The sequence below is a fragment of the Colobus angolensis genome, unplaced genomic scaffold, assembly GCF_000951035.1.
Source record: "Colobus angolensis palliatus isolate OR3802 unplaced genomic scaffold, Cang.pa_1.0 Scaffold164, whole genome shotgun sequence".
NCBI classification, from domain to species: Eukaryota; Metazoa; Chordata; class Mammalia; order Primates; family Cercopithecidae; genus Colobus; species Colobus angolensis.
In genome coordinates, this window is record NW_012114755.1 from 4,810,427 (window position 1) to 4,838,006 (window position 27,580).

The 27,580-nt window shown below is 38.7% G+C and overlaps 1 protein-coding gene across 4 annotated transcripts in view; it reads left to right on the forward strand.

The window, feature by feature from the left end:
• Nucleotides 1-27,580, forward strand: part of NELL1 (NEL-like 1 (chicken)) — a 995,550-nt gene that overhangs the window by 619,804 nt on the left and 348,166 nt on the right. The window lies entirely within an intron of this gene.

A 27,580-nucleotide genomic window follows, 5' to 3' on the forward strand; every position in this document is an offset into this window, starting at 1 on the left:
TTTATTCTGTGTTGCTTAAGGTGAGATAAGCAGAAAGCCTAATACATGACGGTGAGTGTAAATTGGTAAAACTCTTTGTTTTTTTCCAACAGCAATTTGACAAAATTTATCAACATTCAAAGTATGTATTCTATTGATTCCATCAATTTTACCTCTTGAAATTCATTCTAAAAAAGCACAGGTTCATGAAGAGGGGGAAATGTATGTAGAGTGTTTTTTTGCAGCACTGTTTATATTCACTGAAAACCGGAAACAACCAAAATATCCATCAGTCTTGGAATGATTACATTTATTTTGGCATATTCATTTTATAGAGTAGAATGCTGTGGTTTAAAACTCTAAACATTTGTATGTACACACATGCACACACACAAACACATACACATACACGTCACATTGAAAGATACCTTACATATTTTTGAGAAAAAAAAATAAAATCAAGTTCAGAGCAATATAGTGTCATCAAATATCTAAGTTATAAATATCTATATACATATTTATGTAAATACATAAAGACTGGAAACATGCAAACTAGTAGTGTGTGAAAAAAGAAAATTCACTTATTGCTATGAATTCCATATTATTTGCATTTCTTCCTATGGTCTTTTATATGTGAATATTCATGTATATTTTTTCTAAAGTACCCTGAAGCAAATAAACTAGTGCTCAGCCTTTTTAAAAGGCTAAGGAAATTTCCAAAGCAAAACAAGGAAACAAAAACGTTAATGTAATTCCATGGATTATCAAGCCCACTGCTGGTAACTGCATGCTAGTGCTATAAATCTGAGGAGCAACATAGGAATTTTAATGCACTTTTTTCAGAATTATGTTACCTCATAAAATAATATTAATTGCCTTTGTCCTGTGAGTTTGTATTTGCCAAGTCCTCTCTTGCCATTGTGATAAGTGGTGGTTTCACCTTTGTAGAATTTTCTAAGTCCAGCTGTGAAAAAATACGAGTGCAAATAATGTTCCGGGTGTCTGCAGACTGTGAGAGGAAACATATCTTCCCTTGAAAGTTATGAATTAGGGAAAATAATTTTCTTAAAGACATTCTCATAATCAATTGTGTCGACCTCAGTAAGGAAAAGTCTTGTGTTTTATAAATGCTACATGGGAAAGCAATGTGGTGTTAGCTGAACAATTGGATAAAGAGCTTGTACTCTATACCTGCTTTCACTGCTGGTACTTTGCACCTGCTTTCATTATTGGGGAATTGTAACTTTTATATTTTTACATATTGCATATTAAAATTTGGTTAGGGCTGGGTGCGGTGACTCACTCCTGTAAATCCCAGAGCTTTGGGAGGCCAAGGTGGGTGGATCACCTGAGGTCAGGAGTTCCAGACTAGCCTGGCCAACACGACGAAACCCCACCTCTACTAAAAAACAAAAAACAAAACAAAACAAAAACAAAAATTAGCTGGGCATGGCGTACACCTGTAATCCCAGCTACTGGGGAGGCTGAGGCAGGAGAATTGCTCGAACCTGGGAGGCAGAGGTTGCAGTGAGCCGAGATCATGCCACTGCATTCCAGGCTGGGGGCAGAGTAAGACTCCATCTCAAAAAAATAGATAGATAGATAGATAGATAGATAGATCAGTATTACTTTCCCTATTTATCTAACAGTATTGAGAGGTGACAATGTGCTAGCAACTCTCATTCTCGGCGCCTCCTTGGCCTGGGCATCCACTCTGGCAGCGCTTGAGGAGCCCTTCAGCCCGCCACAGCACCGTCGGAGCCCCTCTCTGGGCTGGCTGAGGCCGGAGCCTCCTCCCTCTGCTTGCAGGGAGGTGTGGAAGGAGAGGCACGGGCGGAAACTGGGGCTGCGCTTGCTGCGCTCGCAGGCCAGTGTGAGTTCAGGTAGGTAGGCCCTGGCGAGGGCCAGGCGGGTCCGGCACAGGGAGCGGCCTGCCAGCGCTACAGGGCCAGGGCAGTGAGGGGCTTAGCACCCTCGCCAGCAGCTGTGGAGGTTGAGCCGGGTCCCCCAGCAGTGCTGGCCTGCCGGCACTGCACTCAAATTCTCGCCAGGCCTTAGCTGCCTCCCCGCCGGGCAGGGCTCAGGACCTGCAGCGTGCCATGTCTGAACTCCACACCCGGTGGTGGGCTCCTCCGCTACCTGAGCCTCCCCTACAGGCGCCGCCCCCTGCTCTGTGGCACCTGGTCCCATCTACCACCCAAGGGCTGAGGAGTGCAGGCGCTGCTCGGGACTGGTGGGCAGCTCCTCTGCAGCCCCACTGCAGGATGCACTGGCTGAAGCCAGCTGGGCTCCTGAGCCCATGGGGACTTGGAGAACTTTTATATCTAGCCAGAGGATTGTGTGTGCACCAATCAGCACTCTTTATCTAGCTAACCTAGTGGGACTTGGAGAACTTATCTGTCTAGAACTCTGTGTCTAGCTTAAGGATTGTAAATGCAACCAATCTGCACTCTGTGTCTAACTCTAGGTTTGTAAATACACCAATGGGTACTCTGTATCTAGCTAACTCTGTGTCTAGCTAACATAGTGGTGACTTAGAGAACTTTTCTGTCTAGCACTCTGTGTCTAGCTCAAGGATTATAAACGCACCAATGAGCCCTCTGTCAAAACGGACCTATCAGTTCTCTGTAAAATGGACCAATCATCTGGATGTGGGTGGGGCCAGATAAGGGAATAAAAGCAGGCTGCCTGAGCCAGCGGTGGCAACCCAGGCAGGTCCCCTTCCACTGTGTGGAAGCTTTGTTCTTTCACTCTTTTGCAATAAATCTTGCTGCTGCTCACTCTTTGGGTCCACGCTGCCTTTATGAGCTGTAACACCGTGAAGGTCTGCAGTTTCATTCCTGCTGCCAGCGAGACCACGAACACACCGGGAAGAATGAACAACTCCAGACGCGCTGCCTTTATGAGCTGTAACACTCACCGCGAAGGTCTGCAGCTTCACTCCTGACAGCGACACCACAAACCCACCAGAAGGAAGTAGCTCCAGACGCATCTGAACGTCTGAAGGAACAAAGTCCCGACACACCATCTTTAAGAACTGTAACGCTCACTGCAGGAGTGGGCGGCTTCGTTCTTGAAGTCAGTGAGACCAAGAACCCACCAATTCCGGACACAGTATTATTGCATAGAATCACTAAGGGAATATATATTTGATGTTTTAAACTATAAAATGCTATACAAACTAAAGAGTAGTATTAGTCTTATAATAAAGAAGAAGGAAGAGGAGGAGGAGGATGTCAGTTTATGGCCTTCTGCCTGAGATAACCAAATTTGTGTCTCAATTTCAGGGCATACATTTTATAGTTAACTTTGCCACCTGTAACTGAAACATTTACAGTGGGAGTTGGACAAGAATAACCAGACAACTTAAACTAAGTCTTTTTCATGTTTACTTTTTATTTGTTTGAGACAGAGTCTTGCTCTGTCACCCAGACTGGAGTGCAGTGGCTTGATCTCAGCTCGCTGTAACCTCCACCTCCTAGCTTCAATTGATTATCCTGCCTCAGCTACTGAGTAGCTGGGGTTGCATACGTGCCCCACCATGCCCAGGTAATTTTTGTATTTTTAGTAGAGATGGGGTTTTACCACATTGGCCAGACTGCTTTCCGACTCCTGACCTCAAGTGATTTGCCTGCCTCAGCTTCCCACAGGACTGGGATTACAGGCATGAGACACTGCGCTCAGCGGAACTAAGTCTTTTTATTTTTATATTTTGAGACGGAATCTCGGTCTGTTGCAGATGCTGGAGTGCAGTGGCGCGATCTCGGCTCACTGCAAGCTCCGCCTCCCGGGTTCACGTCATTCTTCTGCCTTGGCCTCCAGAGTAGCTAGGACTATAGGCGCCCGCCACCACCCCCGGCTAATTTTTTTCTGTATTTTTAGTAGAGACAGTTTTTCACCGTGTTCGCCAGGATGATCTCAATCTCCTGACCTCGTGATCCGCCCGCCTCAGCCTCCCAAAGTGCTGGGATTATAGGCGTGAGCCACAGCGCCCGGCCAACTAAGTCTTTATAAGTGTTAAATATAGAAAAGCTTTTCTAGATAGACATGATATTGTTCATAGACTTGACTAAATCTGGTTAGAAGTAAACAGTTAACGTGCCTTTTAATAAGCATTACATAAGACAGCAGTTTCTAAAACAATACTAATTGGTGTGAATTCTCTCAGATGGGCTTCTGTGGTGGTTGATGCCCATGTAGGGCGTCTTTTCTTCTTTTGGATGGAAAATACTTGTTCAGCTACAAAAACTCTCACTAAGTATGTGCAAGACACCTTGATGTATGTATTCGTATATGTTATCTCATTTAGTTCCCACCATCATCTTGAGAAGTTGATGCCGTTATTCTATTTCACAAGTAAATTTTAAGTAAGACATAGTTGAATCTGATTTAAGTCAACTAGTGGAACTGCTTTTAGTTTTTTCCCTCCCTTTCCTCCTTTCCTTTTTCCTCCCCCTTTTCCTTCTCTTTTTCTTTCCTCTTCCTCCCTTGGCTGTTTATCATTTAACTCTCTCTCACATACATTGTATTCTAACTAGAAACTAAAGAGAAAATAGAAAGGGAAGACAGTGTACAATGACAATCTAGAATTTTTAAAAAAATTGCTCACATACTTAATAAATAGACTAAAATCATTCTGAAATTCTGCAATATGTTTTGCTCAATATTTTGGCATTTGAGTTTAAATGGACAAAACGCTTGCAAACAGTTTCAAGTCAGATTTGCATTACCTGACATGAAGGTTAGGCTTATCAGCTGCAGAGTGTTTATCTGCTTTCCCAGTCCTGCATTAATGCCAAAACAGAAAGTGAGCTTTAACTAGGCAGTTGTCAATATGCAGCTGATAGACGAAGTCTTCTCTCTTACCTGTCATTAGTTCTGGATAGAATGTGGTGATCTTTGAAAGCATTCTTGTCTTAATGACTGATAATATTGACATTTATTTATAAAACATTCAGTGAGTGTGAATTCTGTGTCTGGGCACCAAAAGAGCAAAATCAAATAAGACAAGGCCCTGGGGATTTCACCATTTAGTGTTGGAGAAAGATTTGAACAAATTCTTCCAACCCAACAGAACATTTACAAAATGGTATTATCTTGTGTGAAAGAGGATTGTAAAGAATTACTCAAAATACAGAGCTATGCGAAAAGCATATGTATTAGTTAGGATTCCTCTGGTTGCAAGTAATAGAAATCCACTGGCAAACTAACTCTGTAATTTGTAGAACCCAGAGAAAAGTGCAAGCATGGGCTTCTTGTTTGAAAAGCAGGAAAAACTTGCTAATTAAAGATACTAAAATACAAAGCTTTAAATTTTTTCCCATGATCTTTCTCTTCTCCTGTCATGGAGTTTTATATTTGCTATTGAATATTTCTCCCTTAGGCTTGGGGATATTTGGGGGATGAATGTTAACCCTATAGGAGCTTCAGGCCCATCTTGCCACTTGGTACATTCATGTGGCCCACCAACTTTGGGGTTTCTCACTCACTGACCAGTGTACCATGATTGGGCCTAGGACAGGGAAATTGAGTCAAGTATCTCCCCTTCTCTCAAGAAATCTTCAAACCAACTTTAATGTTGACTGCCTTTCAAATAAAATCACTACAATAAAATTCAGGTCACTGTAGAAACTCCAGGAACATAGGGAAAATCTTTATTCTAAGGCTCTTCAGATTCCTGTAGTTCTCTGAAATCATTCATTATGAGTATGTTTGCATTGAGTGCATGTGCAGACAAGCTGCTTCCTGGAAATTTCTGTTTGATGAGTTGCTGGATAAACTGTGTACAAGGAAAACACGGAAAGGCAGAAACAGAAGGCCAGAGGTTTGATATAGACAGAAAGATTAATGTGACAGATCATGCTAAAGATGTAAACACAGTCCTGAATTAAATAAGTCAAACAGACATCTCACATGTACAAAGATGTTTTTCAGAGGCTCACAGGCAATATGAGAGAAAGGGAGAGGGAGAGGGAGAATAGAAAGGTAAGTTGTTATACTAAGGTATCACCAAGGATAATAAACTATATAAACTACTGGACTGTGAATCAGAGAAGATGAAATTTGTGGAGTTTTAAGGAAGCAAGAGGAATAGGAAGCCTTTGGCAAAAGTACTTACAACACTCTAGACATAGTTTTAAAACGTGGTTAATGTAATGAGGAAGAATTCGGAAAGGTGCCAGTCTAAAATTCTGCCCTTAGGTGCGTTTTTTTAGACAAAATATTGGAAAGAATGTTGAGGGCCAAGACTGTCTGATATCAGGGAATAGTTTGGCTCGATTAGGGTCGGGTCTGTTTGTAAAAACACATTCATATTGAAAATCAGGAGGATTGTGAGCATATTTCTAAGAGTGCTCTTCTGGTTATAGAGCAATTTTGTAACAGTTTAAGAAAGGATTTGAGACTGTACCCCACATAGGATCGATTTATAAAGGCAGAAAGTAGATAGATTAGAGGTGGCTTAAGGTCAGACTCAATCGGTCAGAAGAATCTTTGCAGCAAGTGCGGACTATGCTCATTGTAATTAGAGCAGTTAAAATTTCCCACCTATAGAGGCTGATGGAGCGGGGAGGTATACCTTTGGCAGTGTTTAAGCTTCTCTTAAGTGTCATATTGAAATAATTGGACCAGGTGATGTTACTGTAAGAAATTTGACTTTCAAATTTCTTTAGAACTATTGGATGATTTGACCATAAATCATAAGCATAAAGACAAGATTGATGTGAACGTGGATGACAAAAATCCCTTTTAGTTAAGTTTAATCAGTTATCACAAAGTGCTCTTAACACAGGGATACAAATTTTTAACATACAGTTGTAAGAATTAGTTTGTCAAGAGTATGCAGAACCTTAATGTCGTGCTTAAATGGGTATAGACTGAAGGAGTGGGCTACAGAATGATGGAAAAAACATACATTTTTTTCTCTTAATCTATTTTTTTTGAATGAAGTCTAAACTTATTAGCAAAGCACTCAAGGCCCTGTGACATGTGGTCCCATATGGATAGTTTGAACTTCATCTCTTGTGATATCATCTTTCCCCATTACCTTGCCAGTCACACCTGAGAGTTAACTGATCATTTTCCCAACAGAACAGGCCAGATGGATGATTTCATGGCCCCTTTCCTTCTCCTTGGGATCATTTATTATACTGGAGTGCTTTATTCTATCCTCTCTTCTTCCAATTGAAATCCTATTCATCCCTCATGGTCCAGCTCAAATCCCATTTTTCCTTGATCTACTGAGTCAGAATAAATTGTTCTCTCAATTTTGCTTGTAGTATTCGATGTATTATGTCTTGCTAAACTTAGCTGTTTGCATTTCAGCCTTTGCCACATAAAACCTTGTGCATAATGGGTGCTCAGTAAATACATAGATGCAAAATGAGAATTGGCCAGTTGATTTAATGCAAATCAACTCTGCTCTTGTAGCTTGTTGTATTACTGCAGAATCTACACCATTATTCTGAAAAATTGAAGAAAAATTAAAATTGTGAAGTGAATTTTTATGTAATAGTATTTTAATAGTTTTGAAAAATCATCAGTGGACCTGTTATTTAAGTTCAAAGACATTGTCTGTTGCATACAGAAAATTTAGTCTATTTTATGTTTAATGCCTATAGATACTGAAAGTCCTATAGACACTGAATATAGTCATACCAGAAATGATGAAATCCTTTGGCCTAATTTGAGAGGCAGTAATTAGGCTAAGTCTAGCTTCCTTTTTGCATAATGTCTGTTTTAAAATCTTACTTATTGACCCTTTTTAGACTCATTCAGTTATTCTGCAATTATATTATGAGCTGGGTTTAGAGCTGAGAGGTACTGAACATGCTGGACAGTCAAGGCAACAGAGGGACATGACGAGTTGCTAAACACATTTTAAGAAATAAAAGAAGGCCTGCAAGCTACCAGGCAGAAATATACTTTTGCCCATAGTTTGCCTTTTGAAGAAAGGCTAGTGTAAACAAAGTTTTACTGCATGACGTAGGAACTGTAGATTGGCCATTTCACATCCTTCAAATCTGTAAAACATCTATGGGCTGATTTTTACTGATATATTGGCCAAATATTTTATTATAGCTTTTTACCCCTTTTCCTGAGATCTGTTATGATACAGCCTTCAGCTATTAATATATTTCTGTCCATGGGAACCTGGAATTAGTCCCTAGGAGGGCAAGGCACAGGACTATGGCTGAGCCACCCTGCTCATTCTCCAGAATATTCAAATTGGGTAACTACCTGTACCTTGAGACTATAGGATCTGCAATCATGTCATCAAGGTAGAAAGAAACAGTATATATTTTCTGTAATTCTCCTTGTTACTTAGTTTTGTATAGTACCCCAGGCATTTAATTTTTTGATTAAGTCTCTTTGGGATGATCAACATTCTAAGATATTCAAGGGTCTTTACAAAAGGACTCGAAAACATTGTTCTAGATTTAATTTCAAGTACCCCCTTTCCACAAAACTGAATGAGTCTGTTTTTCTTACATGTGCCTCTTCTCTTTAGTTTTATAATTCTATCCCTTTTCTCTTCTTAGAATGCCCATCTATAATATCATTAATTGTTTTTACTTGCTGGAATGAATTTATAAATCAAGGCAATCATCATAGAAATTATTGAACAAATATTCACTGTGTACTTACGATGGGCCAGGCACTATGCTAGGCTATCTAATTGGAAAAAGACAAAGGTAGTCCAATGATCGGACTATAGTCTGAATGGAACTAAACCTCTCTGAAGCATTTAGAATCATCAATCCTTTCTTTTATTCTGTAAACATTTTATTTCAGAGATGCTCATATTCTCCTGGGTTTCCTTATGTCTCAGGCACCTCCTCTGATTATTTGATGGATTCTTACTAGTCAGTAAATCTGTACTGGCTCAACATTTCCTCTCTCTTTTTCTTTGCCTAGGTAATTGTGTCCAAATATAATGGCTTTAAATACCATCTATATGCTAATGACTATTAAATTTATATCTTCAGCCCCAACCTTTTCTCTGATTTCTCCAGAGTCACGTAATCAGTCATCTACTTGAAATGTCCACTTGGATCCCTCACAGGTATCTCAAACCTAGCACAACCAAACAGAATCCTTGATTCCTTCTTCACATAGTAGATTTCTCATTTATACTTCTTTCCCATCGTAGACAGTGGGATTACCATTGACTAGGATTTGCTCAGATAAAACAATCTAAGTGTTTTCTTTGATTTCTCTCTCTCAGATTTGTTATCAACCCATCAACAAGTCTGTCATCTCTCCCTTCAGAATATCACAAATTCAGCTATTTCTTATCATTCCTATAACTTTGCTTTAGTTTAACCCATGATCATCTCTCCATGGAATGTTGCCCTAAAAAAAGCTAGATGTAGAATTTTGGAGGCTGTGGATTTGATGGTGAAAAAATGAGATGTTTTAATATGATAACTTCTATTTTCTCAATAAAATATAAAATGCAGTCATGTATTGAAGAGTGAGGTTAGGATAGGTGCTGAAATCACTGAGAAGGATGACCAGAGAAGAGACACTTTAATAAATGAGAGGCTGTAGTGGAAATGGACAGGTTTGGGGGAAGTGGCAAAATGAGCTTCAAGGGAGAAAGGGGCTTTGCTGGAGAAAAGGGAACTAGTCTCAAAATGAAAATGGGAAACAAAAAGTATTCACCCTCTTTTTCTGAAGTTCAAAGAATTATAGAGAAAAATATAGGCTCTGCCTGAGAGGGTGGCAGAAGACCCAATTCTTAACTAAGATGGAAAACTGAAGAGGCTGTTATAAGAGTCGTTGCTGATAAAAAGAGAATTCTATTATAACCATTAGGTGCATGGGCTTTGGAGGAAGATACATTGGGTTCATATTCTGGTATTTCTATCTACTAGTTATGTGACCTTGAGCAAGTAACTAAATTTTTTAAAAATTCAGTTTTCTCCACCTGAGAAAGGTGACTGTAAAAGAACATACCTCAACACATAGTTTATTTCTCTAAACCTCAGTTTCTTTATCTTTAAAGGAGAACTGTAAGGGTACTTACTTCACATGACTGTAAAAATCAAATGAGATAATACAGTTATGGTACTTAGGTTAGTGTTTGGAACATAGTAGATGCTCAGTAGACATTAGCAATTGTCAATATTATTATTAGCACAATGAAAAATCCACTGAAATTTTTCTCCTTACCATCTTTACTGATATCATTACATCTCTCTTAGAACCTATGGTGGTTCTTGCTCTGTAGTACTTCATAAACATTATGTATATAATACATATATATTTATGCATATGATAGTCATTTTCTGTCCTTATTTAATGCACTGATTGCCTTTTTAACATATGTTGTGTGTATTACTATATTTCCCATCATACCTACCACAGGGATGGATCATCTCAATATCTATTTGTTGGAAAAAATAAAAGTCAATAACTCAAACTTTATGATCCAAGATACTGCCATATACATCTACCCACCCAAGTGTAGCATGTGCTCTTGAGTAGGACATTGTCTTTTCATATGTGTCCTGGCCTAGTTGTGACCAGTGGGAAACATTTATGAGACTCAGATCAGTATTCTAATTATGTAGCCTGAAACAGCATGGAATACATTTCTCTGTGGGTCATTTAACTCTTAACCATAAATAAACTCAGGATCACTTTGTTCCAGAAAAATGGAATAGTACCTACCACTGCTTGTTGGAGGTATGAGCTATCATTACTTTTTTCTCTACTTCTATACGTTTGAATCAGTAGGGGATAGATATCGGACAGTGTGGGAATCATAGTCCCACATCTATCTTTGTTCTCTTGAATCAAGTGAACCAAGATAGATGGTTCTTGGTTCTCTGGGACCATCAGACCCCACTGCAGGGCTGACATCTTCTCACTTCTCAGTTGTAGGAGGAGAAGGTAGAACAAGTGATGCAGAGACCTACTGAGATATTTACTCTATGGATGATGTAGAAATGGCAAGTTTTGGGGATCACATATGAGTGTGGGAGGTTCAAGAAAAGGAATGGCTTCTACCTTGCTGGAGCTATGGTCTCTGGCAAACATGAACGAATCTTTATCATACTTGCCATATAGACATTCCTCCTCATAAGGGCAAAAGTTATTACTTGGGTAGAAAAGCAAAGAAATTTAAAGCAATCATTCCCTCCTGAAGTCTGGAGAAGATAAATGATAAGGACTTTCTCCCGTCCTCACTATTCCACCCCCAGAAATGCTACCTATTTTAGATATACTGTTCATATTGTTTGTAAAAGTAGGTTGGCAGTTCTGCTAACATGATTGTTAACTGCAGTGTTAAGCAATGTTAAAATAACTTCAAAATTTTGTAAAATCTCTGTCATCAAAATGCTTACCAACAAACATTGATACTAAATTTGGATGTGGGGGTATTAGTTATAATCCTAAAGTGGGAGGGGGAACTTCATAATTCCAATTTAGTTCTAAGAGAAGGAAGAATGTTTAGGCCCAGAGAAGGTTATACATAAAGTTCTGATAATGTTTTCTTTGAAAAATATGTCTCAAACTAGAAAATAAAACTAATTATCTCATCTAAATTACCTAGAGACATTTATGCTCATCAGTTTGATAAAGTACTGCAGGTAGATACAAAAGCTGCATCTGCAGTCTTGAACCCAACAATAGTGCGTTAACAAGATTGGAGCAAGGCAGGGGGCTTTTGTGGCACAAGACACAATATATTGATTGTGTTCTTTTGGCTTAACAAGGTGGACCTTGATGTAGTCTTGTCCTGGCCTTTAATATTCTTTTCCTTCAAGTGCCTTTCTAGTGGGGGAATAAAAAGTCTCTTGGATGCACTTAAAACACTTTCCATCACTTACCAAAGTCAGTGCTTACATTTTAAAGTTTGCAGCCCAGTAGACAGTAGCTACATCTCCAGAGGCTTAAGGGAAACATGTTAAATCAGATCAGCTTGTATCTCAGAGGGAGTGGAAGTCTGACACTTAGACAAGTGCTGATTCTTTTGAGTGCATTTCCAGGTTGCACTTTGCTGAATTACATAGATGTTTGTTAACCATGATTGTCAAATCTGAAATGACCCATAAGATTAGCAAAGCCATATAAATATATCAGTCAATTTTATTTTAAAACAGGCTACCAAACATTGAGTTTGTCTCAAGCAATCAAAATAAGATTGTTTTCCTTTCCTTAGTAACGATTCTCCATGGACCAGGAGACTTTAGGAAACATTATTGAAATATTTCATTGTCAATAGGTAGGCTATCTTCTGGATTATGATCTGTTTTGGGTAGCAGTTATTTGCAAAATATTCACAGTATTTATCAACTGGTACTATTATAGAATGGCAGCTATCTCTACTTGATAAGCCCATATCAGCTCATGGGCAGAATATTTACCTTAAGTAGAGCCAAAGAACTATTTCACCTGGTTTGGTGCCATATTGTAAGGCAAGGTTAGCTTAAATAGATCTGTTACCTTTTAATGACTGTTTTGCTATGTAAACTAGCCTAGGCTTAGGCCAAGTACTGTTGCTGGGTCTGCTTGGTCCAGATACTTCAAGAGGCTTCTCTTGACTCAGGTCTTTTTTAAGGCAACAAAGGATAAATTTAAAAACATTTACAAATAATGTACAAGGGTCAGCGTAATTTGGGGGTGGTGCTAACTGTAGTCTTTCCTCAGTCAGATATGGGTGGAATGTGTAACTAAGACTGACCAACAGAATGTGTGTGGTTCTCACTTGCCAGTTTTCACATTTCTGCTTATTTCTACCTCAAACAGAATTAGGTGTTTTTTTGTTTTGTTTTGTTTTTTCATTTCAGCCTTATGCATGCCACTCTGTTTGCTTTCTGCAGTAAAGTTAGATATGCTCATGGTAGAGTTCATTCAGCTGTGTTTCATCTTTAAAATACAGCCATCTTCTGGCTCCACTGAATTCAATGTCTGTTTCTATTGTTTTTGCCTAATTGTCTCATTTATAGCTAGATGTTTACTTCCAAGGACGTGTGTTACACCTTGTCCTGTGAGAATAAACCAGTCACATGACCTATTGTTTCTCATTTCCTTATCTGTTAATAGATATGATGGTATTTTCGAATTTTTTCTCACCCTCAGCTCCTAAGCGAGAAAATGTTTAGGGTAAAATGATGAACACATGAGAAACTGCTTGTCTAAGGTAAGTAAATGATGGTAGCTGCTATAACAGATAAGCTCCAAAACTTCAGGGGGGTCCAACACAATACTCTATTATTTATTTCTCATTAACAGCTGATGGTGAGAGTGGTTGTATGTCACACAGTGACTCAGGAATACAGTCACTTTCTGTTTTGTGGCTCTAACCTCCTCTTGCTTTTCAGAATCCTTACCACTCCATCAGAAGATGGGAAAAGAATAAAAGGTCAAACACAAGAGGTTTTTAGGGACCATCATGAAAGTAGCACCTGTCACTTTTGTCTTGCATTGAATTAGCCAGAACTCAGTCCATGGCCACACCAAACAATAAATCAGAAACTATGTGTGCCCAGGAAGCAGAGGAGGACACAGATATTGGTAGGCTCTAGCAGCCTCTGCTACATTGCTGTTGTAAGTAAAATGCTACATGAATAAAATTAGCTGCATTATTATTTGTAGAAAATAAACCTCTTATGTGTTTCTGAAATGGATTCTGGCTGATTCACTGTAAAGATCACTTGTAAGCCTACACGTAAAAATTACTGTGAATATCCAGAGTTTAAAGAATTCTATAGTTGAGCAAACACATCCTTTCCAACCATGTCATCACCACTTCTCTCTGGCTTCAATCAAGTTAAAGACGGTTGCTTTTTATCTAAGCCTCTGATCCTGCCAGTTTTAAGGAAAATTGAGAAACTGCTTTATGGGTCACTTGAAAGTAGTGCAAGGAACTCAATCATTAAATATCTTTTGAGTGGAACTGCTAGTGACATGATAGAATAACACTCCACCTGCGCCCTGGACCTTTCATAATTCTATTACTTACATAACTGATTCCCACTTGTCAATATGACAGTTCCTTTCCTGTTGTTAGTGATCATTTTTCCCCCAACTTGGGAATTTGTCCTTTTTAAACTTGCAACAGAGAATTATATGTGGATTCCCTCAGGCTGTGTTTTTGTATCGCCCTACTCATTTGAGGATGATGCCGTTTTTTAATGTGGTATATTCTGAAAGATAGTGGGCAGGGGTATGGCAAAATTTTAAGCATTTATTCATATCAACAGTTTAGCTATAATTTTAGATTTTTAAAATTAGGAATAATGAACAAATCTAAGGTATACTTCTTGTAGGTAGAATATTAAAATTCCATAAAATGAATACTTTGCTTAATTAAGTACATGTGTAGATGAGGAATTTTTCATATCCCTTTGAAGCATAGGCCATTTTTGCAGATGTAACTAGATGAGGTAGAAAATGATTTTGACTTAGCCTCCTAGATTACTTAAAGCTGGGAAACAATCTTTGGGGTCTAGAGGGCAAACTCTTTGTTTTACAGATAAGAAAACTGAACCTTGGTATCTTCACTTAAGTTACCTCTTTGAAGACTGTATTTGTAGAAGGAAAGCAAATTGTAATGAATTTCTTGGAAGAGGACTTGCTGTATCTTTACCAAAACAAAGCAAAATGAGCATATGCACATAGTATGTGAATGCTATGAGATTAGTAGAAGAGGTAAAGGCTCTAGCTGTTCAGTTGAAAGATAAATGTGAACCACATATGTGATTTAAAAGTATTTAGAAGCTGCCTTAAGAAAGGTACTAGACACAGGTTAGACACATCTCAGTTCAGACTAGCCACATTTCAAGTGCTCAGCAGCCACCTGTGGTTAGTGGCTACCACAGCCATTGTAAAACTTTCAGTGTAGGTTTAAATTAATGAAAAAACGGGTACACTCTTTAATCTGCACCCTTAAGCACACAGAGGAGATCTCTGGAGAGGCAGCAGGGTACCCTTAAAATGAAATGGTATTTTCCATTATTTTTTTGTTATGTTGAGCAGCCCAAGTCTGGCTTTTGGTGGAATGCAACACTGTAGCATTTATTAAGCAGACAGGTAGCTGGAATCAATATAACAGGGGTTGAGAATACCTCATCATTTCTACAGGATAACATTTCCTGTCTCTGGATGGAACTTCACCATAAAGTCAGATATTGAATAGAAACGAGTAGCATTCATTAAACCTCAAATTATACTAAGATAAGAGAGTAGAAGAAAAAAGAACACAACAAATCTATAGCATTTACTTTTGTTGCATTTTAAGATCAATTTCATATTAAAAACAGTTCATAAGAGAGCAGACGTAATGATTTTCAAAATGATCTGCTCACTGTGCTGATGCTTATTAACTTTAAATAGTGACATGCTCTGCAGGCTCTCTTACAGCCATTAGACAGAGAAGAGCCCATGCATTCTTGAGGATAGGGAAACATGGCAATTTGTGGATAATTTTCTGACACACTTTAAGCACAGCACTTAGTGGGATCATACTTGAATGCTGAATGTACAAAGAATAAAATCTCAATGTAGACCCAGATAATTTAGAATTTGGAATAATTTTATAGAAATTGAATTAGCAATACACATCCCCAAACATTATAAATATAAGGACTTTTGAATCTGACACTCTTGGACTCAAATCTCAACTCTGGTACATGCTGTCTGATCTGGGGCAAAGTCTTCTCACTTCTCTGAGTTTGCTCTCTTGCCTGAAGAATATTGTCTTCCCATGTTGCCTGTCTTTTCCAGGATGGATACTCTCACATTCATCCATCACATAGCTGGAGCCAGAGAGATTGTCCGTGGTCTACCTGCCAGCAAGGTGACTGAGTGGTGAAGGTCATGGTTTCTGGAGCTAGACTGCTTGGTTAGAAGTCTGGCTCTTCTACTTAGCTAGTGTGCCATCTTGGGCTAATCACTTAACCTCTCTGTGCCTCACTTTTACAACTGGTGATAATAATTGTGTCTATCTCCATGGATTGTTTTTAAGATTAAATGGAGTGTACATGCTTAGGGCACATCCTGGCATATAAATTGTTACCGTTAAGATCTATCTATCTACCTTATGACTCCATGCTTAAGATCCTGCCATGCATCCTTCTTACGTGTTACGTTGAGGACGCAATTAGCATTTCTTAGTGGGATACACAGGACATTCCTAATTTAGTTCTCACCTGCCTCTGTAGCCTCATTTCCTTTTCCCCCACACAAAACCTGTACTTTAGTCAAAGTAAAACTACTCATAATTTTCCAAGTCTTCCCTGCTGTGAAATAGCTTGGTGGTTAAATGCATGGGGCTTTGGAGTCAGTTGCCTGTATTCAAAGCTGGGCTTTAGGGCTTGGCAATTTCTGTGGCCTTGGAAGTTACACAAGCTTCTATGAACCTTCTTCCTCAGGTTATAAGAATGAGAAGAGGAATAAATAAAGTGCTTGGCACAGTGCTTGTACACAGTCAATTCTTAGCTGTTGTGTCCTCAGTTGGAAGGAAATATCTTTTCCCTCATTTTTATTTGGCTTTTCCTTGTCATTCAAAATGAAGTTCAAGTTTTACCACCTTAAAGCAATCTGTTTTCACCTCTACTCTGTGTCCAGAATATCACTGTCTGTCCTGGCATATATTCACACTGCACTGTACTTGCTAATTTGCTTAATCTGTTTCCCTCACTGGCCTAGGCAGGTGGGCAATATTTCCTTGTCATCTTTGTGTCCTAAAGCTTAACATGTATGGGTTATTTAATATATGTTCATTGAGGACAACATGCAATAAAATAGTTGTGAGGATTAAGTGAAATTACCTATTTTGGCTGTTTGGCACATAGTCGGAACTCAGTAATTACAAAATTCCTTTCTCTTAGACTTACCTTTAGGTATTTATGTTATGAAGGGTAGGGTTTTAAACTTTACTAAGAAAATTAAGAATCAATGAATGAGGATCCTGCTTAAAGCACAGGCACTTTAGATCCAGTCTCTGTTTGGATGTGTCTTTGGGCACCAGAATAGTGACAGCAATCATCTGGACCACCAGATTTAAATTATTCCATTTAATACAAATTGTGGTGTGTTTTTTTTTTTTTTGACTCAAAGAATATTGAAATAATGCAACTATAGTAGAGAAAAGTAGGACCATATACCTACAAGCCCACTCATATGACAGTAATAACAGCTAATATATATTGAATGTCTGTAAGTCAGGCACTGGGCTAAGAACTTTATAGCATGTATCTCATTTAAATCATACCAGTTTTCTATGGAGAAGGCAGAAGTATTGTCTCCATATTATATGTGAGCAAACTGATGTGCAGAAAGGATGTCTAAGGCAATCAGCTATGTAGTTTAGGCTAGAGTGGAGGTTAGATGTCAAGAAAGGGTTTCTGTAACACTGAAATTGTCATGTGTGTAGATATCAGCATTAGCAAACTTGGCGAATGCCAAAGGTTTTCATGTAATGGAAAGAGTTCTAAAGGATACAGACATTTTGAGCATGGACGTGGATCTAATTATAGTTATGTAGTACTTAATGATGGAGATATATTCTGAGAAATGTGTCCTTAGGTGATTTTGCTGCTATTTGTGCATAATACAGTATACTTACACAAACCTAGATGGTGTAGCTTACTACATACCTAGACTCTATGATATGGCCTATTTTTTTCTAGACTACAGCCTATATAGCATGTTACTGTACTGAATATTTGAGACAATTATAAAAAGTAATATTTGTCTATCTAAACATATTTGTATTAGTCTATTTTCATGCTGTTGATAGAGACATACCTGAGACTGGGTAATTTATAAAGAAAAAGAGGTTTAATGGACTCACAGTTCCACGTGGCCGAGGAGACCTCACAATCATGGCAAAAGGCAAAGGGCACACCTTACATGGTGGCAAGCCAGAGAGGAGAAACCTTTATAAAATCAGCAGCTCCTGTGAGATGTATTCACTGTCATGAGAAGAGTATGGGGGAACTGCCCCCATGATTCAGTTATCTCCCACTGGGTCCCTCCCACAACATGTGGAAATTATGGGAGCTACAATTCACAATGAGATTTGGGTGGGGACACAGCCAAACCATATCAATATCTAAACACAGTAAAAATGTGGTATGAAAGATAAAGAGTGGTACACCTATACAGGGCACTTACCATGACTGGGGCTTGCTGGACTGGAAGTTGCCCTGGGTGAGTCAGTGAGTAAGTGGTAGAGTGAATGTGAAGGCCTGTGACATTGCTGTACGCTATGGCAGGCTGTGTATACACTGTAAACTTTGGCTACACTAAATTTATTAAAATATTTTTCTTTCTTCATTAATAAATTAATTAACCTTAGCTCATTGTACCTTTTTTACTTTATAAATCTTTATATTTTAAAATCTCTTTGACTGGTTTGCAATAACTCTTAGCTTAAAAAACACGTTGTACTGCTACATAAACTAGTTTCTTTATATCCTTATTCTTTAAGCTTTTGTCTATTTTTAATTTTTTTCTTTTTTTTTTTTCTTTTTTTTTTTTTTTTTTTTAACCTTTTAAGCTTTTTTGTTTGAAATGAAGACAAAAGCACACATATCACACAGAGTCAGAATCACCAACATCACTATCTTCCACGTCCATCTCTTGTCCCATTAGAGGGTCTTCAGGGGCAATAGCACACATGGAGCTGCCATCTCCAATGGTAACAATGCCTTGTTCTGGAATATCTCCTGAAGGACCTGTGTGGGGTTTTTCATGGTTAACTTTTTTTTTTTTATGTTTCTTTTTTTAATTTTTATTATTATTATTTTTTATTTTTTATTATTATATGGTTAACTTTTTAATATATGTAAGTAGGACTGTACATCAATGATTAAAAACTATAGCGCAGTAAAGACATAAACCAGTAACAGAGCCATTTATCACTATCAACTATTATGTGCTGTGTATAATCGTATGTGCTATACTGTTATACGATTGGCAGCACAGTAGGTTTGTTTAGACCAGCATCACCACAAACATGTGAGTGATGCACTGAGCTATGACATTATGACCAATAGGAATTTTTCAGCTCTATTATAATTTTTCAGCTTCATTATAATCGTTTTCTTTTTTATTTTTGAGATGGAGTCTTGCCGTCTCCCAGGCTGGAGTGCAGTGGCGCAATCTCGGCTCACTGCAAGCTCCGCCTCCTGGGTTCACGCCATTCTCCTGCCTCAACCTCCCAAGTAGCTGGGATTACAGGTGCCCACTACCACACTCGGCTAATTTTTTGTATTTTTAGTAGAGACAGGGTTTCACCATGTTAGCCAGGATGGTCTCGATCTCCTGGCCTTGTGATCCGCCTGTCTCAGTCTCCTAAAGTGCTGGGATTACAGGTGTGAGCCAGCACAACCGGCCTTCATTATAATCTTATGGGACCACCATTGTATATGCAATCCATCGTATGGATGGTGGAGGAAGCATTCTCTGAGGAGATGGAGGTATGGGGAAATTTCATTCCCATCGGCGGAAGTTTTAAAAATTATGGCTAAAATCTCTGGTACAGAAAGGAGCAGGAGGTCAGGTGCAGTGGCTCACGCCTGTAATTCCAGCCCTTTGGAGGCCAAAGGCTGGTGGATGGCTTGAGCTCAGGAGTTCAAGACCAATCTGAGCAACATGGCAAAACTCTTGTCTCTACCAAAATGCAAAAAATTAGCTGGGCGTGCTGGCATGCACCCTGTGGTCCCAGCTACTCTGGAGGCTGACGTGGGAGGATCGCTTGAGCCCAGGAGGTCGAAGCTGCAGTGAGCTATGACCATGCCACTGCACTCCAGCCTGAGTGACAGTGAGACCCTGTCTTAAAAAAAAGAAAAGAAAAGAAACAACAAAACAAAACAAAACAAAAGCAGGAGGAGAGAAGTGTAGTATCTGACTATAAGTTTGAATTGAGATGGATGTAGGGATGGACTGCATTTTGTGTGATGGCAAGAAATCAGAGGTTTGTGGCCACTGTTTAGATTAGTCTCAACCTTCAAATGGTGGTGCCTGAGGTAGAGTCTGGGGAATGATAGCTGTAGAAACTGGATTACAGAGAATTGAGGAGAAAGTAGCTGGTGAGGCAGCAAGGACAGCTAAAGTGGAGAATAGCACATCTGTTACTTTTTGCCACCCAGCATTGTTTTACCCTGCTGCTAAATGTTTCTTGATTTCCTTCTGGGAACTACCCCTGCCCACTTTCAGTCCATGTGGACTTAGCATTGGAACTCATAACTTTTCTTTAAGACCGTTATAACAGTGCATTTTCCTGGTCACAAGGATTGGTTCAGGATTTGTCCTGTTACATAAGCCAATCAAAATAGGTTTGTTTTTGTTTTTTATCCTAGCAATATTGGAAAATGAGTCTCAGTTTTCTAGTGTGGGAGGGAATCTGGAAGAACATGATGGCAGGGAAGAGGCTGTCTGAGGATAAAGCCAACAAAGAGATCTGCATGGAGGGATAAGGTTGAACCAGATCCTGATAATACTGTTGCTGGGGGCCCTCTATACCCAGCCCTACCTGAAGTCAGGACCAGCCCCTAGTTTTGCTTAACCTCATTTAATCAGTTTCTGTCATTTTTCAACAAAGCACTAACTGCTTGTAGGGTAACTCAGCTTCTATGTGAAGAAAAGCAGTAAGAATCCTTCATATCCTAATGGGAAAATCATTGTATTTTTATGAGGGTGAGATATATTTGGTGTAGAGATTATGCAAATCCGGTGATCAAGGTTCTTATTATTAAGCCAAAGGGAAGACAGTGTTTTAGATGGAAGAATAATTAGTAGGTTTGACTACAAAACTTATGCATTTTTCCCTCAGGCATGACCACATTATAATCAATTTCAACAGATGTATTCTTGAATGAAGGCTTTTTTTTTCTTATTCACTAAAACAGTTACTTATTGTATGAATGCATATGTGGGCTTTTTAGATGCTTTTCTCCTCTCCATTCTACTCAGGGGCCTTTCAATTTAGGGCTGTGAAACAGCCACCACTTTGCATCATGTACACCGTCCTCAAAACCTGCAGGACTCTTCCTTGCTCCTGGCTGTCGGAATTGAAATATCTTTTTCCTCTTCTTCAGAATGGTATTTTGATTTCTTATCAGCTGCCAGCTGGATTTGAAGGCCTATAGCCTAATCATCCAGATAGATAGGGGAAGTTGTCATATTTTGTCTCTGGCTGATAGGAATTTAGAACACAAACAAACTCAAAAGAGTCACCCTTTGGGTAAGATTAAACCAGTGACTCTAATTCAGATCGTTCCATAAATTGTATTATCTTGAGCAAAACGCTCTATTCCTTGACACTGTAGATTATAAATGTTGGAAATAGAGAGAAATAAATGAATCCCAAACCTTTTTATAGTATGATACACATGGAAATTATAATGTTTGATAGGCATGTGGAAAGAAATAGATTAGACTTCTCACTGCTAAAGGTGGCCAGGCTGGTTTGAGGGGATCAGTAGCTCAGCATACCTTACCCTATTCTTGGCACTCTGGTTGGGAAGCTCCTGAATTTGTAAACCGTATGGACTGGGTTTTGGTCCTGGCTCAGTTACTAAGCCCCACTGTGTTCTTGGGGCATTCTCCTTTCCTTTTGAGTCCTCAGTTCTGAATGCTTAAATGAGAAATCTGAGGCCTAGTTCAAATGTAAATGCTATTTATCAGGCATATAGAAAAAAGCCCTATCAGATATAAAAATGGAGGTTTTTGAGATATACTGAGACCTTAAGCATGAAAGCATCTATAAGAGTTTACTACTTAGATCTGTTTAATTACTGCTAAGGAGTCTTGCGTTTTTAAAAACAGCATGCCTACATTATTTAGATACCTGTGTGACAGTATATGATAGACAGTGTCAGGGTCTGACTTAAGTACCCAGAGATTAGTCACAGAATTTCTGAGCTGAGGGTGTTCAGGTCCTCTATTCTCCCAATATAAAAGGAGACTCTTTAAAAAATCATTACTGTACAGTTACATAGAACATCATACAAATACACAATTGAAGATCCAAGCATATAAATCCATAATCTTATACATTATTAACTAGCCTAACCCTCCTTAGTCAAATATAATCTCGTGAAGTTAGATACAATTTAGTTCCAGTAACATACTATACTCTCTCCCAACCCCCACCCCCACCCACCATCAAGAGCAAGTGCTGACCACTTTCATGGGACAGGGCAGCACTAGATCCAGGAACATTTAGGGACAAATCATCAGCATGTAAAGAAGCTGAAGTTACCACCAGGCAGTGCTCATTCTGGTGGGCAAATCCAGGGTCCAAGAGAACCAATAATTAATGATCATAGTCTAGGTAAACTTTGGCAATGATATGAGGAGGTTCAAGGTGATGGAATGGATCACCATGAAGAAGACTTTGAAGTTGGAAATATTCAGTGAACCAAGCAGATTTTGGCTTTAAGATGGTCTATACGTGAGTAGTTATGTTACATACACTAAGATGAAGTTCTGGAACAACTTCAAGGATAGACTACTGGAAAATCAAGGGCAAGAACAAGATTAACGTTCAGGAAAGAACAGGGTTGTGTTCATTGAATGCACACATGCGCACACAGAAATTAATGGACATATATGCAGTGTTTACGTGCAAGGCTCTGTATCACATGTTTATACACGCTACTCCATTTAATTTTTTGCTAAATCTCCAAAGGGCATTCATTGTTCTATTTATATATGAGGCAACAGAGACTTAGTAGCTACCAATAGTCACACAGTTAGTAAATGGCAGAAACAAGATTTGAACTCAGGTCAGAATTCAAAGTTCATTTTCTTTTTGCTGGTATGTTAGAGAGGCTGGGTAACTAGGACCTTGGGAACAAGGACCAAAGAAGAAACACTGAGTAAGATGGGTAGATCCAATTGGTTTTTCTACTGTAACACTGGTTTGGGGGACAGGTATACCTGTGCCTTAGGTCAGGTTTGATCCATGGAATGGGACAAAAAATGGAGCTAGATAAGGGATCCAGAAGCACAGACCAGAGACTTGACACCAAGTTGTGCCCAACACTCCCGTTTGACCATACATGATTTTCTTTCAAATCTGATGCAGCCAAAGGAAGATATTTTCATCTGAAAATTTATGGCATGTTATGCTTTTTAGGATAGCAGTTTGAACCTCAACATGAGCCCAGGTGTATTTTGATATCCCTTGCTAAATTTAGTCAAAAGTGATCAAGTCCTTCTGTAATAAATTTGTAATTGGGAATTAATCAGAAATGGAACTAAAATGGAAGCTTCTCATACTCTGATCAAACATGGAGTTTGAGGTTTTGCTTTCATTTATGCGTTCAGTCTTTTAGTAGAGCTATCGAAAAAAGGAAAACACTCAGGATAAGTAAGAAAGTAGTTAAGAATGACACAAAAGTCTTGAGTATGAGATTCTAATCTCTTCAAAGGCAGCTTTCTATTACTTAAACTTAAACATGGTTTTGCATTCTGTGGCCTCTCAGCACCTACCCCTGATTAATAACTTTACAACTTAGTAATTCATGGTCTTGGAGTGTACAACTGCTAATAGTTGAAGTAGCCTAGTCTATTCTTTACTTTGAAGTATTTATAGTTGAGTAAATTTATAAAATTTACATTGTTGTAAGTAATCAAATGTCTCTGTGGTTAAGGGCTATCAAGAAATGGTGTGAAACACCTCATTTGTAGACAACCAGGCATTTTAGAGCTAGAATGACCTTTGGGGATCACCTCTCCTATTTAAATGTCAGGATGCCCTGGGGAAAGGACATACCTATAACCTCTTAATGAAAGAGTGAGGCTGAGAACCCAAGTTGTTTAATTCTTGGAAATCTTTTCTTTATTCCATGATGTCTTTCTAGACTATTTTATTAGTTTCACGGTTATTTTTATCTGTGTCTATATACTACTGTATATACTAATACTATAGTGATAGAGTGGTAATTATGATTTACATAGCAATTTGCCTGTTCTCAAAGTAATTTCCACTGTGTCATTTTCCAGTGTTTCTAAGAATAACTTTTTGGTAAATACTGTCTTCAACCTTACTTATAGATGTTGAAACTGGGATTAAAGAAGGGAAGTAGCGTGCTCAAGGTCATAGTACAAAGACATACTAGAGCTCAGATTCAAATGCAGATTGTCTGAATATGGAATATATTATTCTTCCAATGTATTGATCATAAAGGCAACCATATATATATTAATCCAACTTGTAACACTTTTGGGAGTGAACTGTTAATGGTTTCATTGGCAAGACAGTCAGTTCCATATTAGACAAACTGGGATAGAACACATGATCATTCTATAATTCACTCTATAATATTTAGTCAGCCAAGAATATATCAGTTGTCTAAAGGCAGGGATGTGATGGTTACAACAAAACAAAAAAAACGCAGCTTCTGCCATTGAAGAGATTATAATTTTGTGAGGGCTATAAACAAGCAAATCAAGGCAATGACAATGTAGTATGGATATACTCTAATGGAGAAAAGAGGAACTTCAACCTCTTACTTTAAATTTGAAGGACTAGAAAGGTTTGAACAAGTCATTTTTAAGTTGACAACTAAGAGGATGTAGATATGAGAGATAAAAACAAAGTCAGAGGTTAGCAAACGGAGATGTGGTGAAAAAGAGAAAGATAATCCATGTAAAGGAGCAATGTGGATCAGTTGCAGGGAAGAGCATAGCGTGTATATGGAGCTTACTTCCTCTCCATATGCCTGGTCATTCAATTATCAAAATTACCTGAAAAATATAGGCTACTGATCTACACCAAGAATTTCTTTTCATAGCATTAGGCAATGAAAATAATAAATGTGTCTCTGTGAAGTCAGCATATGTTAAGTATAAGACTAATTGTAAGACTAAATAGAACATTCATAATGGTACCTGAAGAAAATATAGTGATAGAAAAAAGCCATTTCCTCTCTACCAAAGAAATTACATTATGGAAATTGCACCATCAGAATGAATTAATAGATGGCTTTAAAAATTCAATGCCCAGCAAACAAAGGCATAAATTAAGTATCATGAGAAAGGTTAATGTTAAGGTAACATTTTCTCAGTTTATATGAAAAAAGGACTGCATAGAGAAAAGGGGATGGGTCAAAAAGGAGATTTGAAATTGGACAGCAGGAGAGTTAACATACACATGCCTAAGGGAGCTGGGGTCTGTGGAACTGCTTGGAAATTCATATTTGTCTACCAGCCATTTTCAAAAATCTCTGGCCAGGCTTGCGTTTATTAGTAAGTCCTTGGCGGTTTAGGTGGCAGATACACTGGTGAACATTGATGAAAAGACCAAGCTGAACTGATCTAGTTGGTGAGCTTCCTATTTGCTATTAAGTAGAGTTTTGCTCTCTCTTCTTTTCACAGTACATTTCACAGCCATTTCTGAAAAAGCCCAGCTGTGCTGAGATGGCCACTGAGGGGATACAGTGTGGTTGCATGAAGTTCAGAGACATTTGAGAGCAGCTGAGCAAGCCCCACAGCCTTCAAACACTCATTGAATTGCCTTCCAGAAGCATATTCTTTCACCTTTGTGTGACATGAAAGGGAGCAGAGGGAGTGGTAATGATCTGAAATGACAGACATGCTGGGCTAGGATGAGCTAATTTACAGGGTAGAATGCAGTCTCCAAATTAACAACAAAGAGACTAAGTGTCCCATGTCCTGTCCTGAGGCTTTTAATGGAGCCAAGTGAGAATATTATTAACCCTGGGTAGAATGGTCTTAAAAGAACTATTCGGGTGACAACATTTTCCCCCACTGAGGTTAACATTTATCTTGCCTGTCCACAGAAGCTGAACTTCTGAATCTGACATCTCAGCTTTCTTAAGATTGTTGATAACCTGTGCTCTTTAAATTTCTGTTTCCCAGGAAAGTAATTGCGTTGTTCTTTTAGTAATGGAAAAACAGAGAAGCTCTCCTTAAGAAACTCCCGGGATGTATTGTAAGGCAAATCGGCTTTTCTGCTTGAATCATCTACTACAGAGCTAACCACTAAGCTCAGAAGTTTCTTAGCAAAATACCTTGTGTGCACTAGCTTTGGAGGAAGAATTAGAATAGTTTGACAAGATCACATTCAGGCAAACATCTGGGGGAAAAAAAACCAACTTCAGTGTAGCTCAAAAGCTGGAAAGGAAGATGTACTGCTAAAGAAGTTACATGTCATACATTTCTACAGTAATCAGCCTGTGTCTTCTCTTCCTTTCCATTTCCTAACACAATTTAATTATTGTATTTCCTGATTGCAGATTATATTTCTTCTATTTTTATATTTGATTACAGAAATATGCTAGAAAAAATAAAGTTTAAGACATACCCAATTCATTCAGGTCTCATTAGCTTGTGCCTACCTGTCCAGATTCACGTTTTACTCTCCTCACCTCCACTTCTAATGGGGAACACCTCTTGCTTTCTCTATTTTCATGCTTTTGTACTTGCTGATATTTCTGCTTGGAATTTTCTCTACGTTTCAACTTTTGAAGAAAATGTTTCTTTTTAAATTCCTTTAGTGCTCAAACACGTTTCTTCCTTTCTCCTCCCATTGCAGACAATTCTTACCTTCATTCTAATACTTGGTATATATATCATATTGTCTCTTTATGTAGCTGTCTCCCCTCCCAGGCTGCGATTCTCTTAAGGACAGACCTAATATCTTTCTTACCTTCATTGCCTAGCACACCATCTAGTCCATAAAGAGCCCTCAGTGAATGGATGTTCAACACAACCATTCATGTTTGTGACATTTATTTTTCCAAGGAACTTTCACTTTGTACCTATATGATATGTAATGTTTACCTCTACTGAGCAATCTTTATATAATGTATATTTGCTCTCTCTGAGAACTAAAGGTAGACATAAAGATTGGTGCAACTTGACTTGAGCACATAACTGCTACATTTAGTGGATTTATTTCTGCACTTTGTAGTTAACAGAATTGAAGAGCTGCTGATCCGAGTCTGAAGCCAGGCAGAAAACAAATCAAGTGGCAACAATTAAGATCCGGAAGGCAGATCTGCTCTTGGATCTACTAGCACTGCCATTTTTCTTTGGCCTCAGGTCATAAGTAACTTAAGGTAATCACTGTGCTTTGACTACTTCTTTACCTGGAATTATGTAGCAGGTCTCATCCTGACTTCTTGGGGTCAGGTGTGTTCATGTTGTCAAACTGCCAGTGACCTAAAAATGCTCGCTTTTGTTAAGATATGGAGGCTGTTGCCATCACAGTAGGTATCTGACCACTCAAATAGTGTCTGTCTTTCAAAGCTTTTGCTCTGGGTGTAACTGTGGAGGCAAGGACAATGGCACTGCAGAAGAATGATTAAGAGCGTGAGTGTCTGGCTTTCTCAGAAGTCTGTGAGGAAAGGATTTGAGCTCATAGATTGTATCTTGGACGTGAGGCACCAGAAACACTGGTAGGGCAATGGACAATGAGACAGGAAAGGTAAGACATCCAGGGTTGGGTACTTCATTTAAGCGAAGTGGCTTACAGTTGTGCACAACAGGAACCCAATCCTGGTGGGAAATTTTGGGAAAATGTGACCCAAATTCATCTCACTCAGGGAGTATGTCATTGCTACGTAGCTGCTCCCCAGGAAAATTAATTTCCTAGCACTTGTTCCTG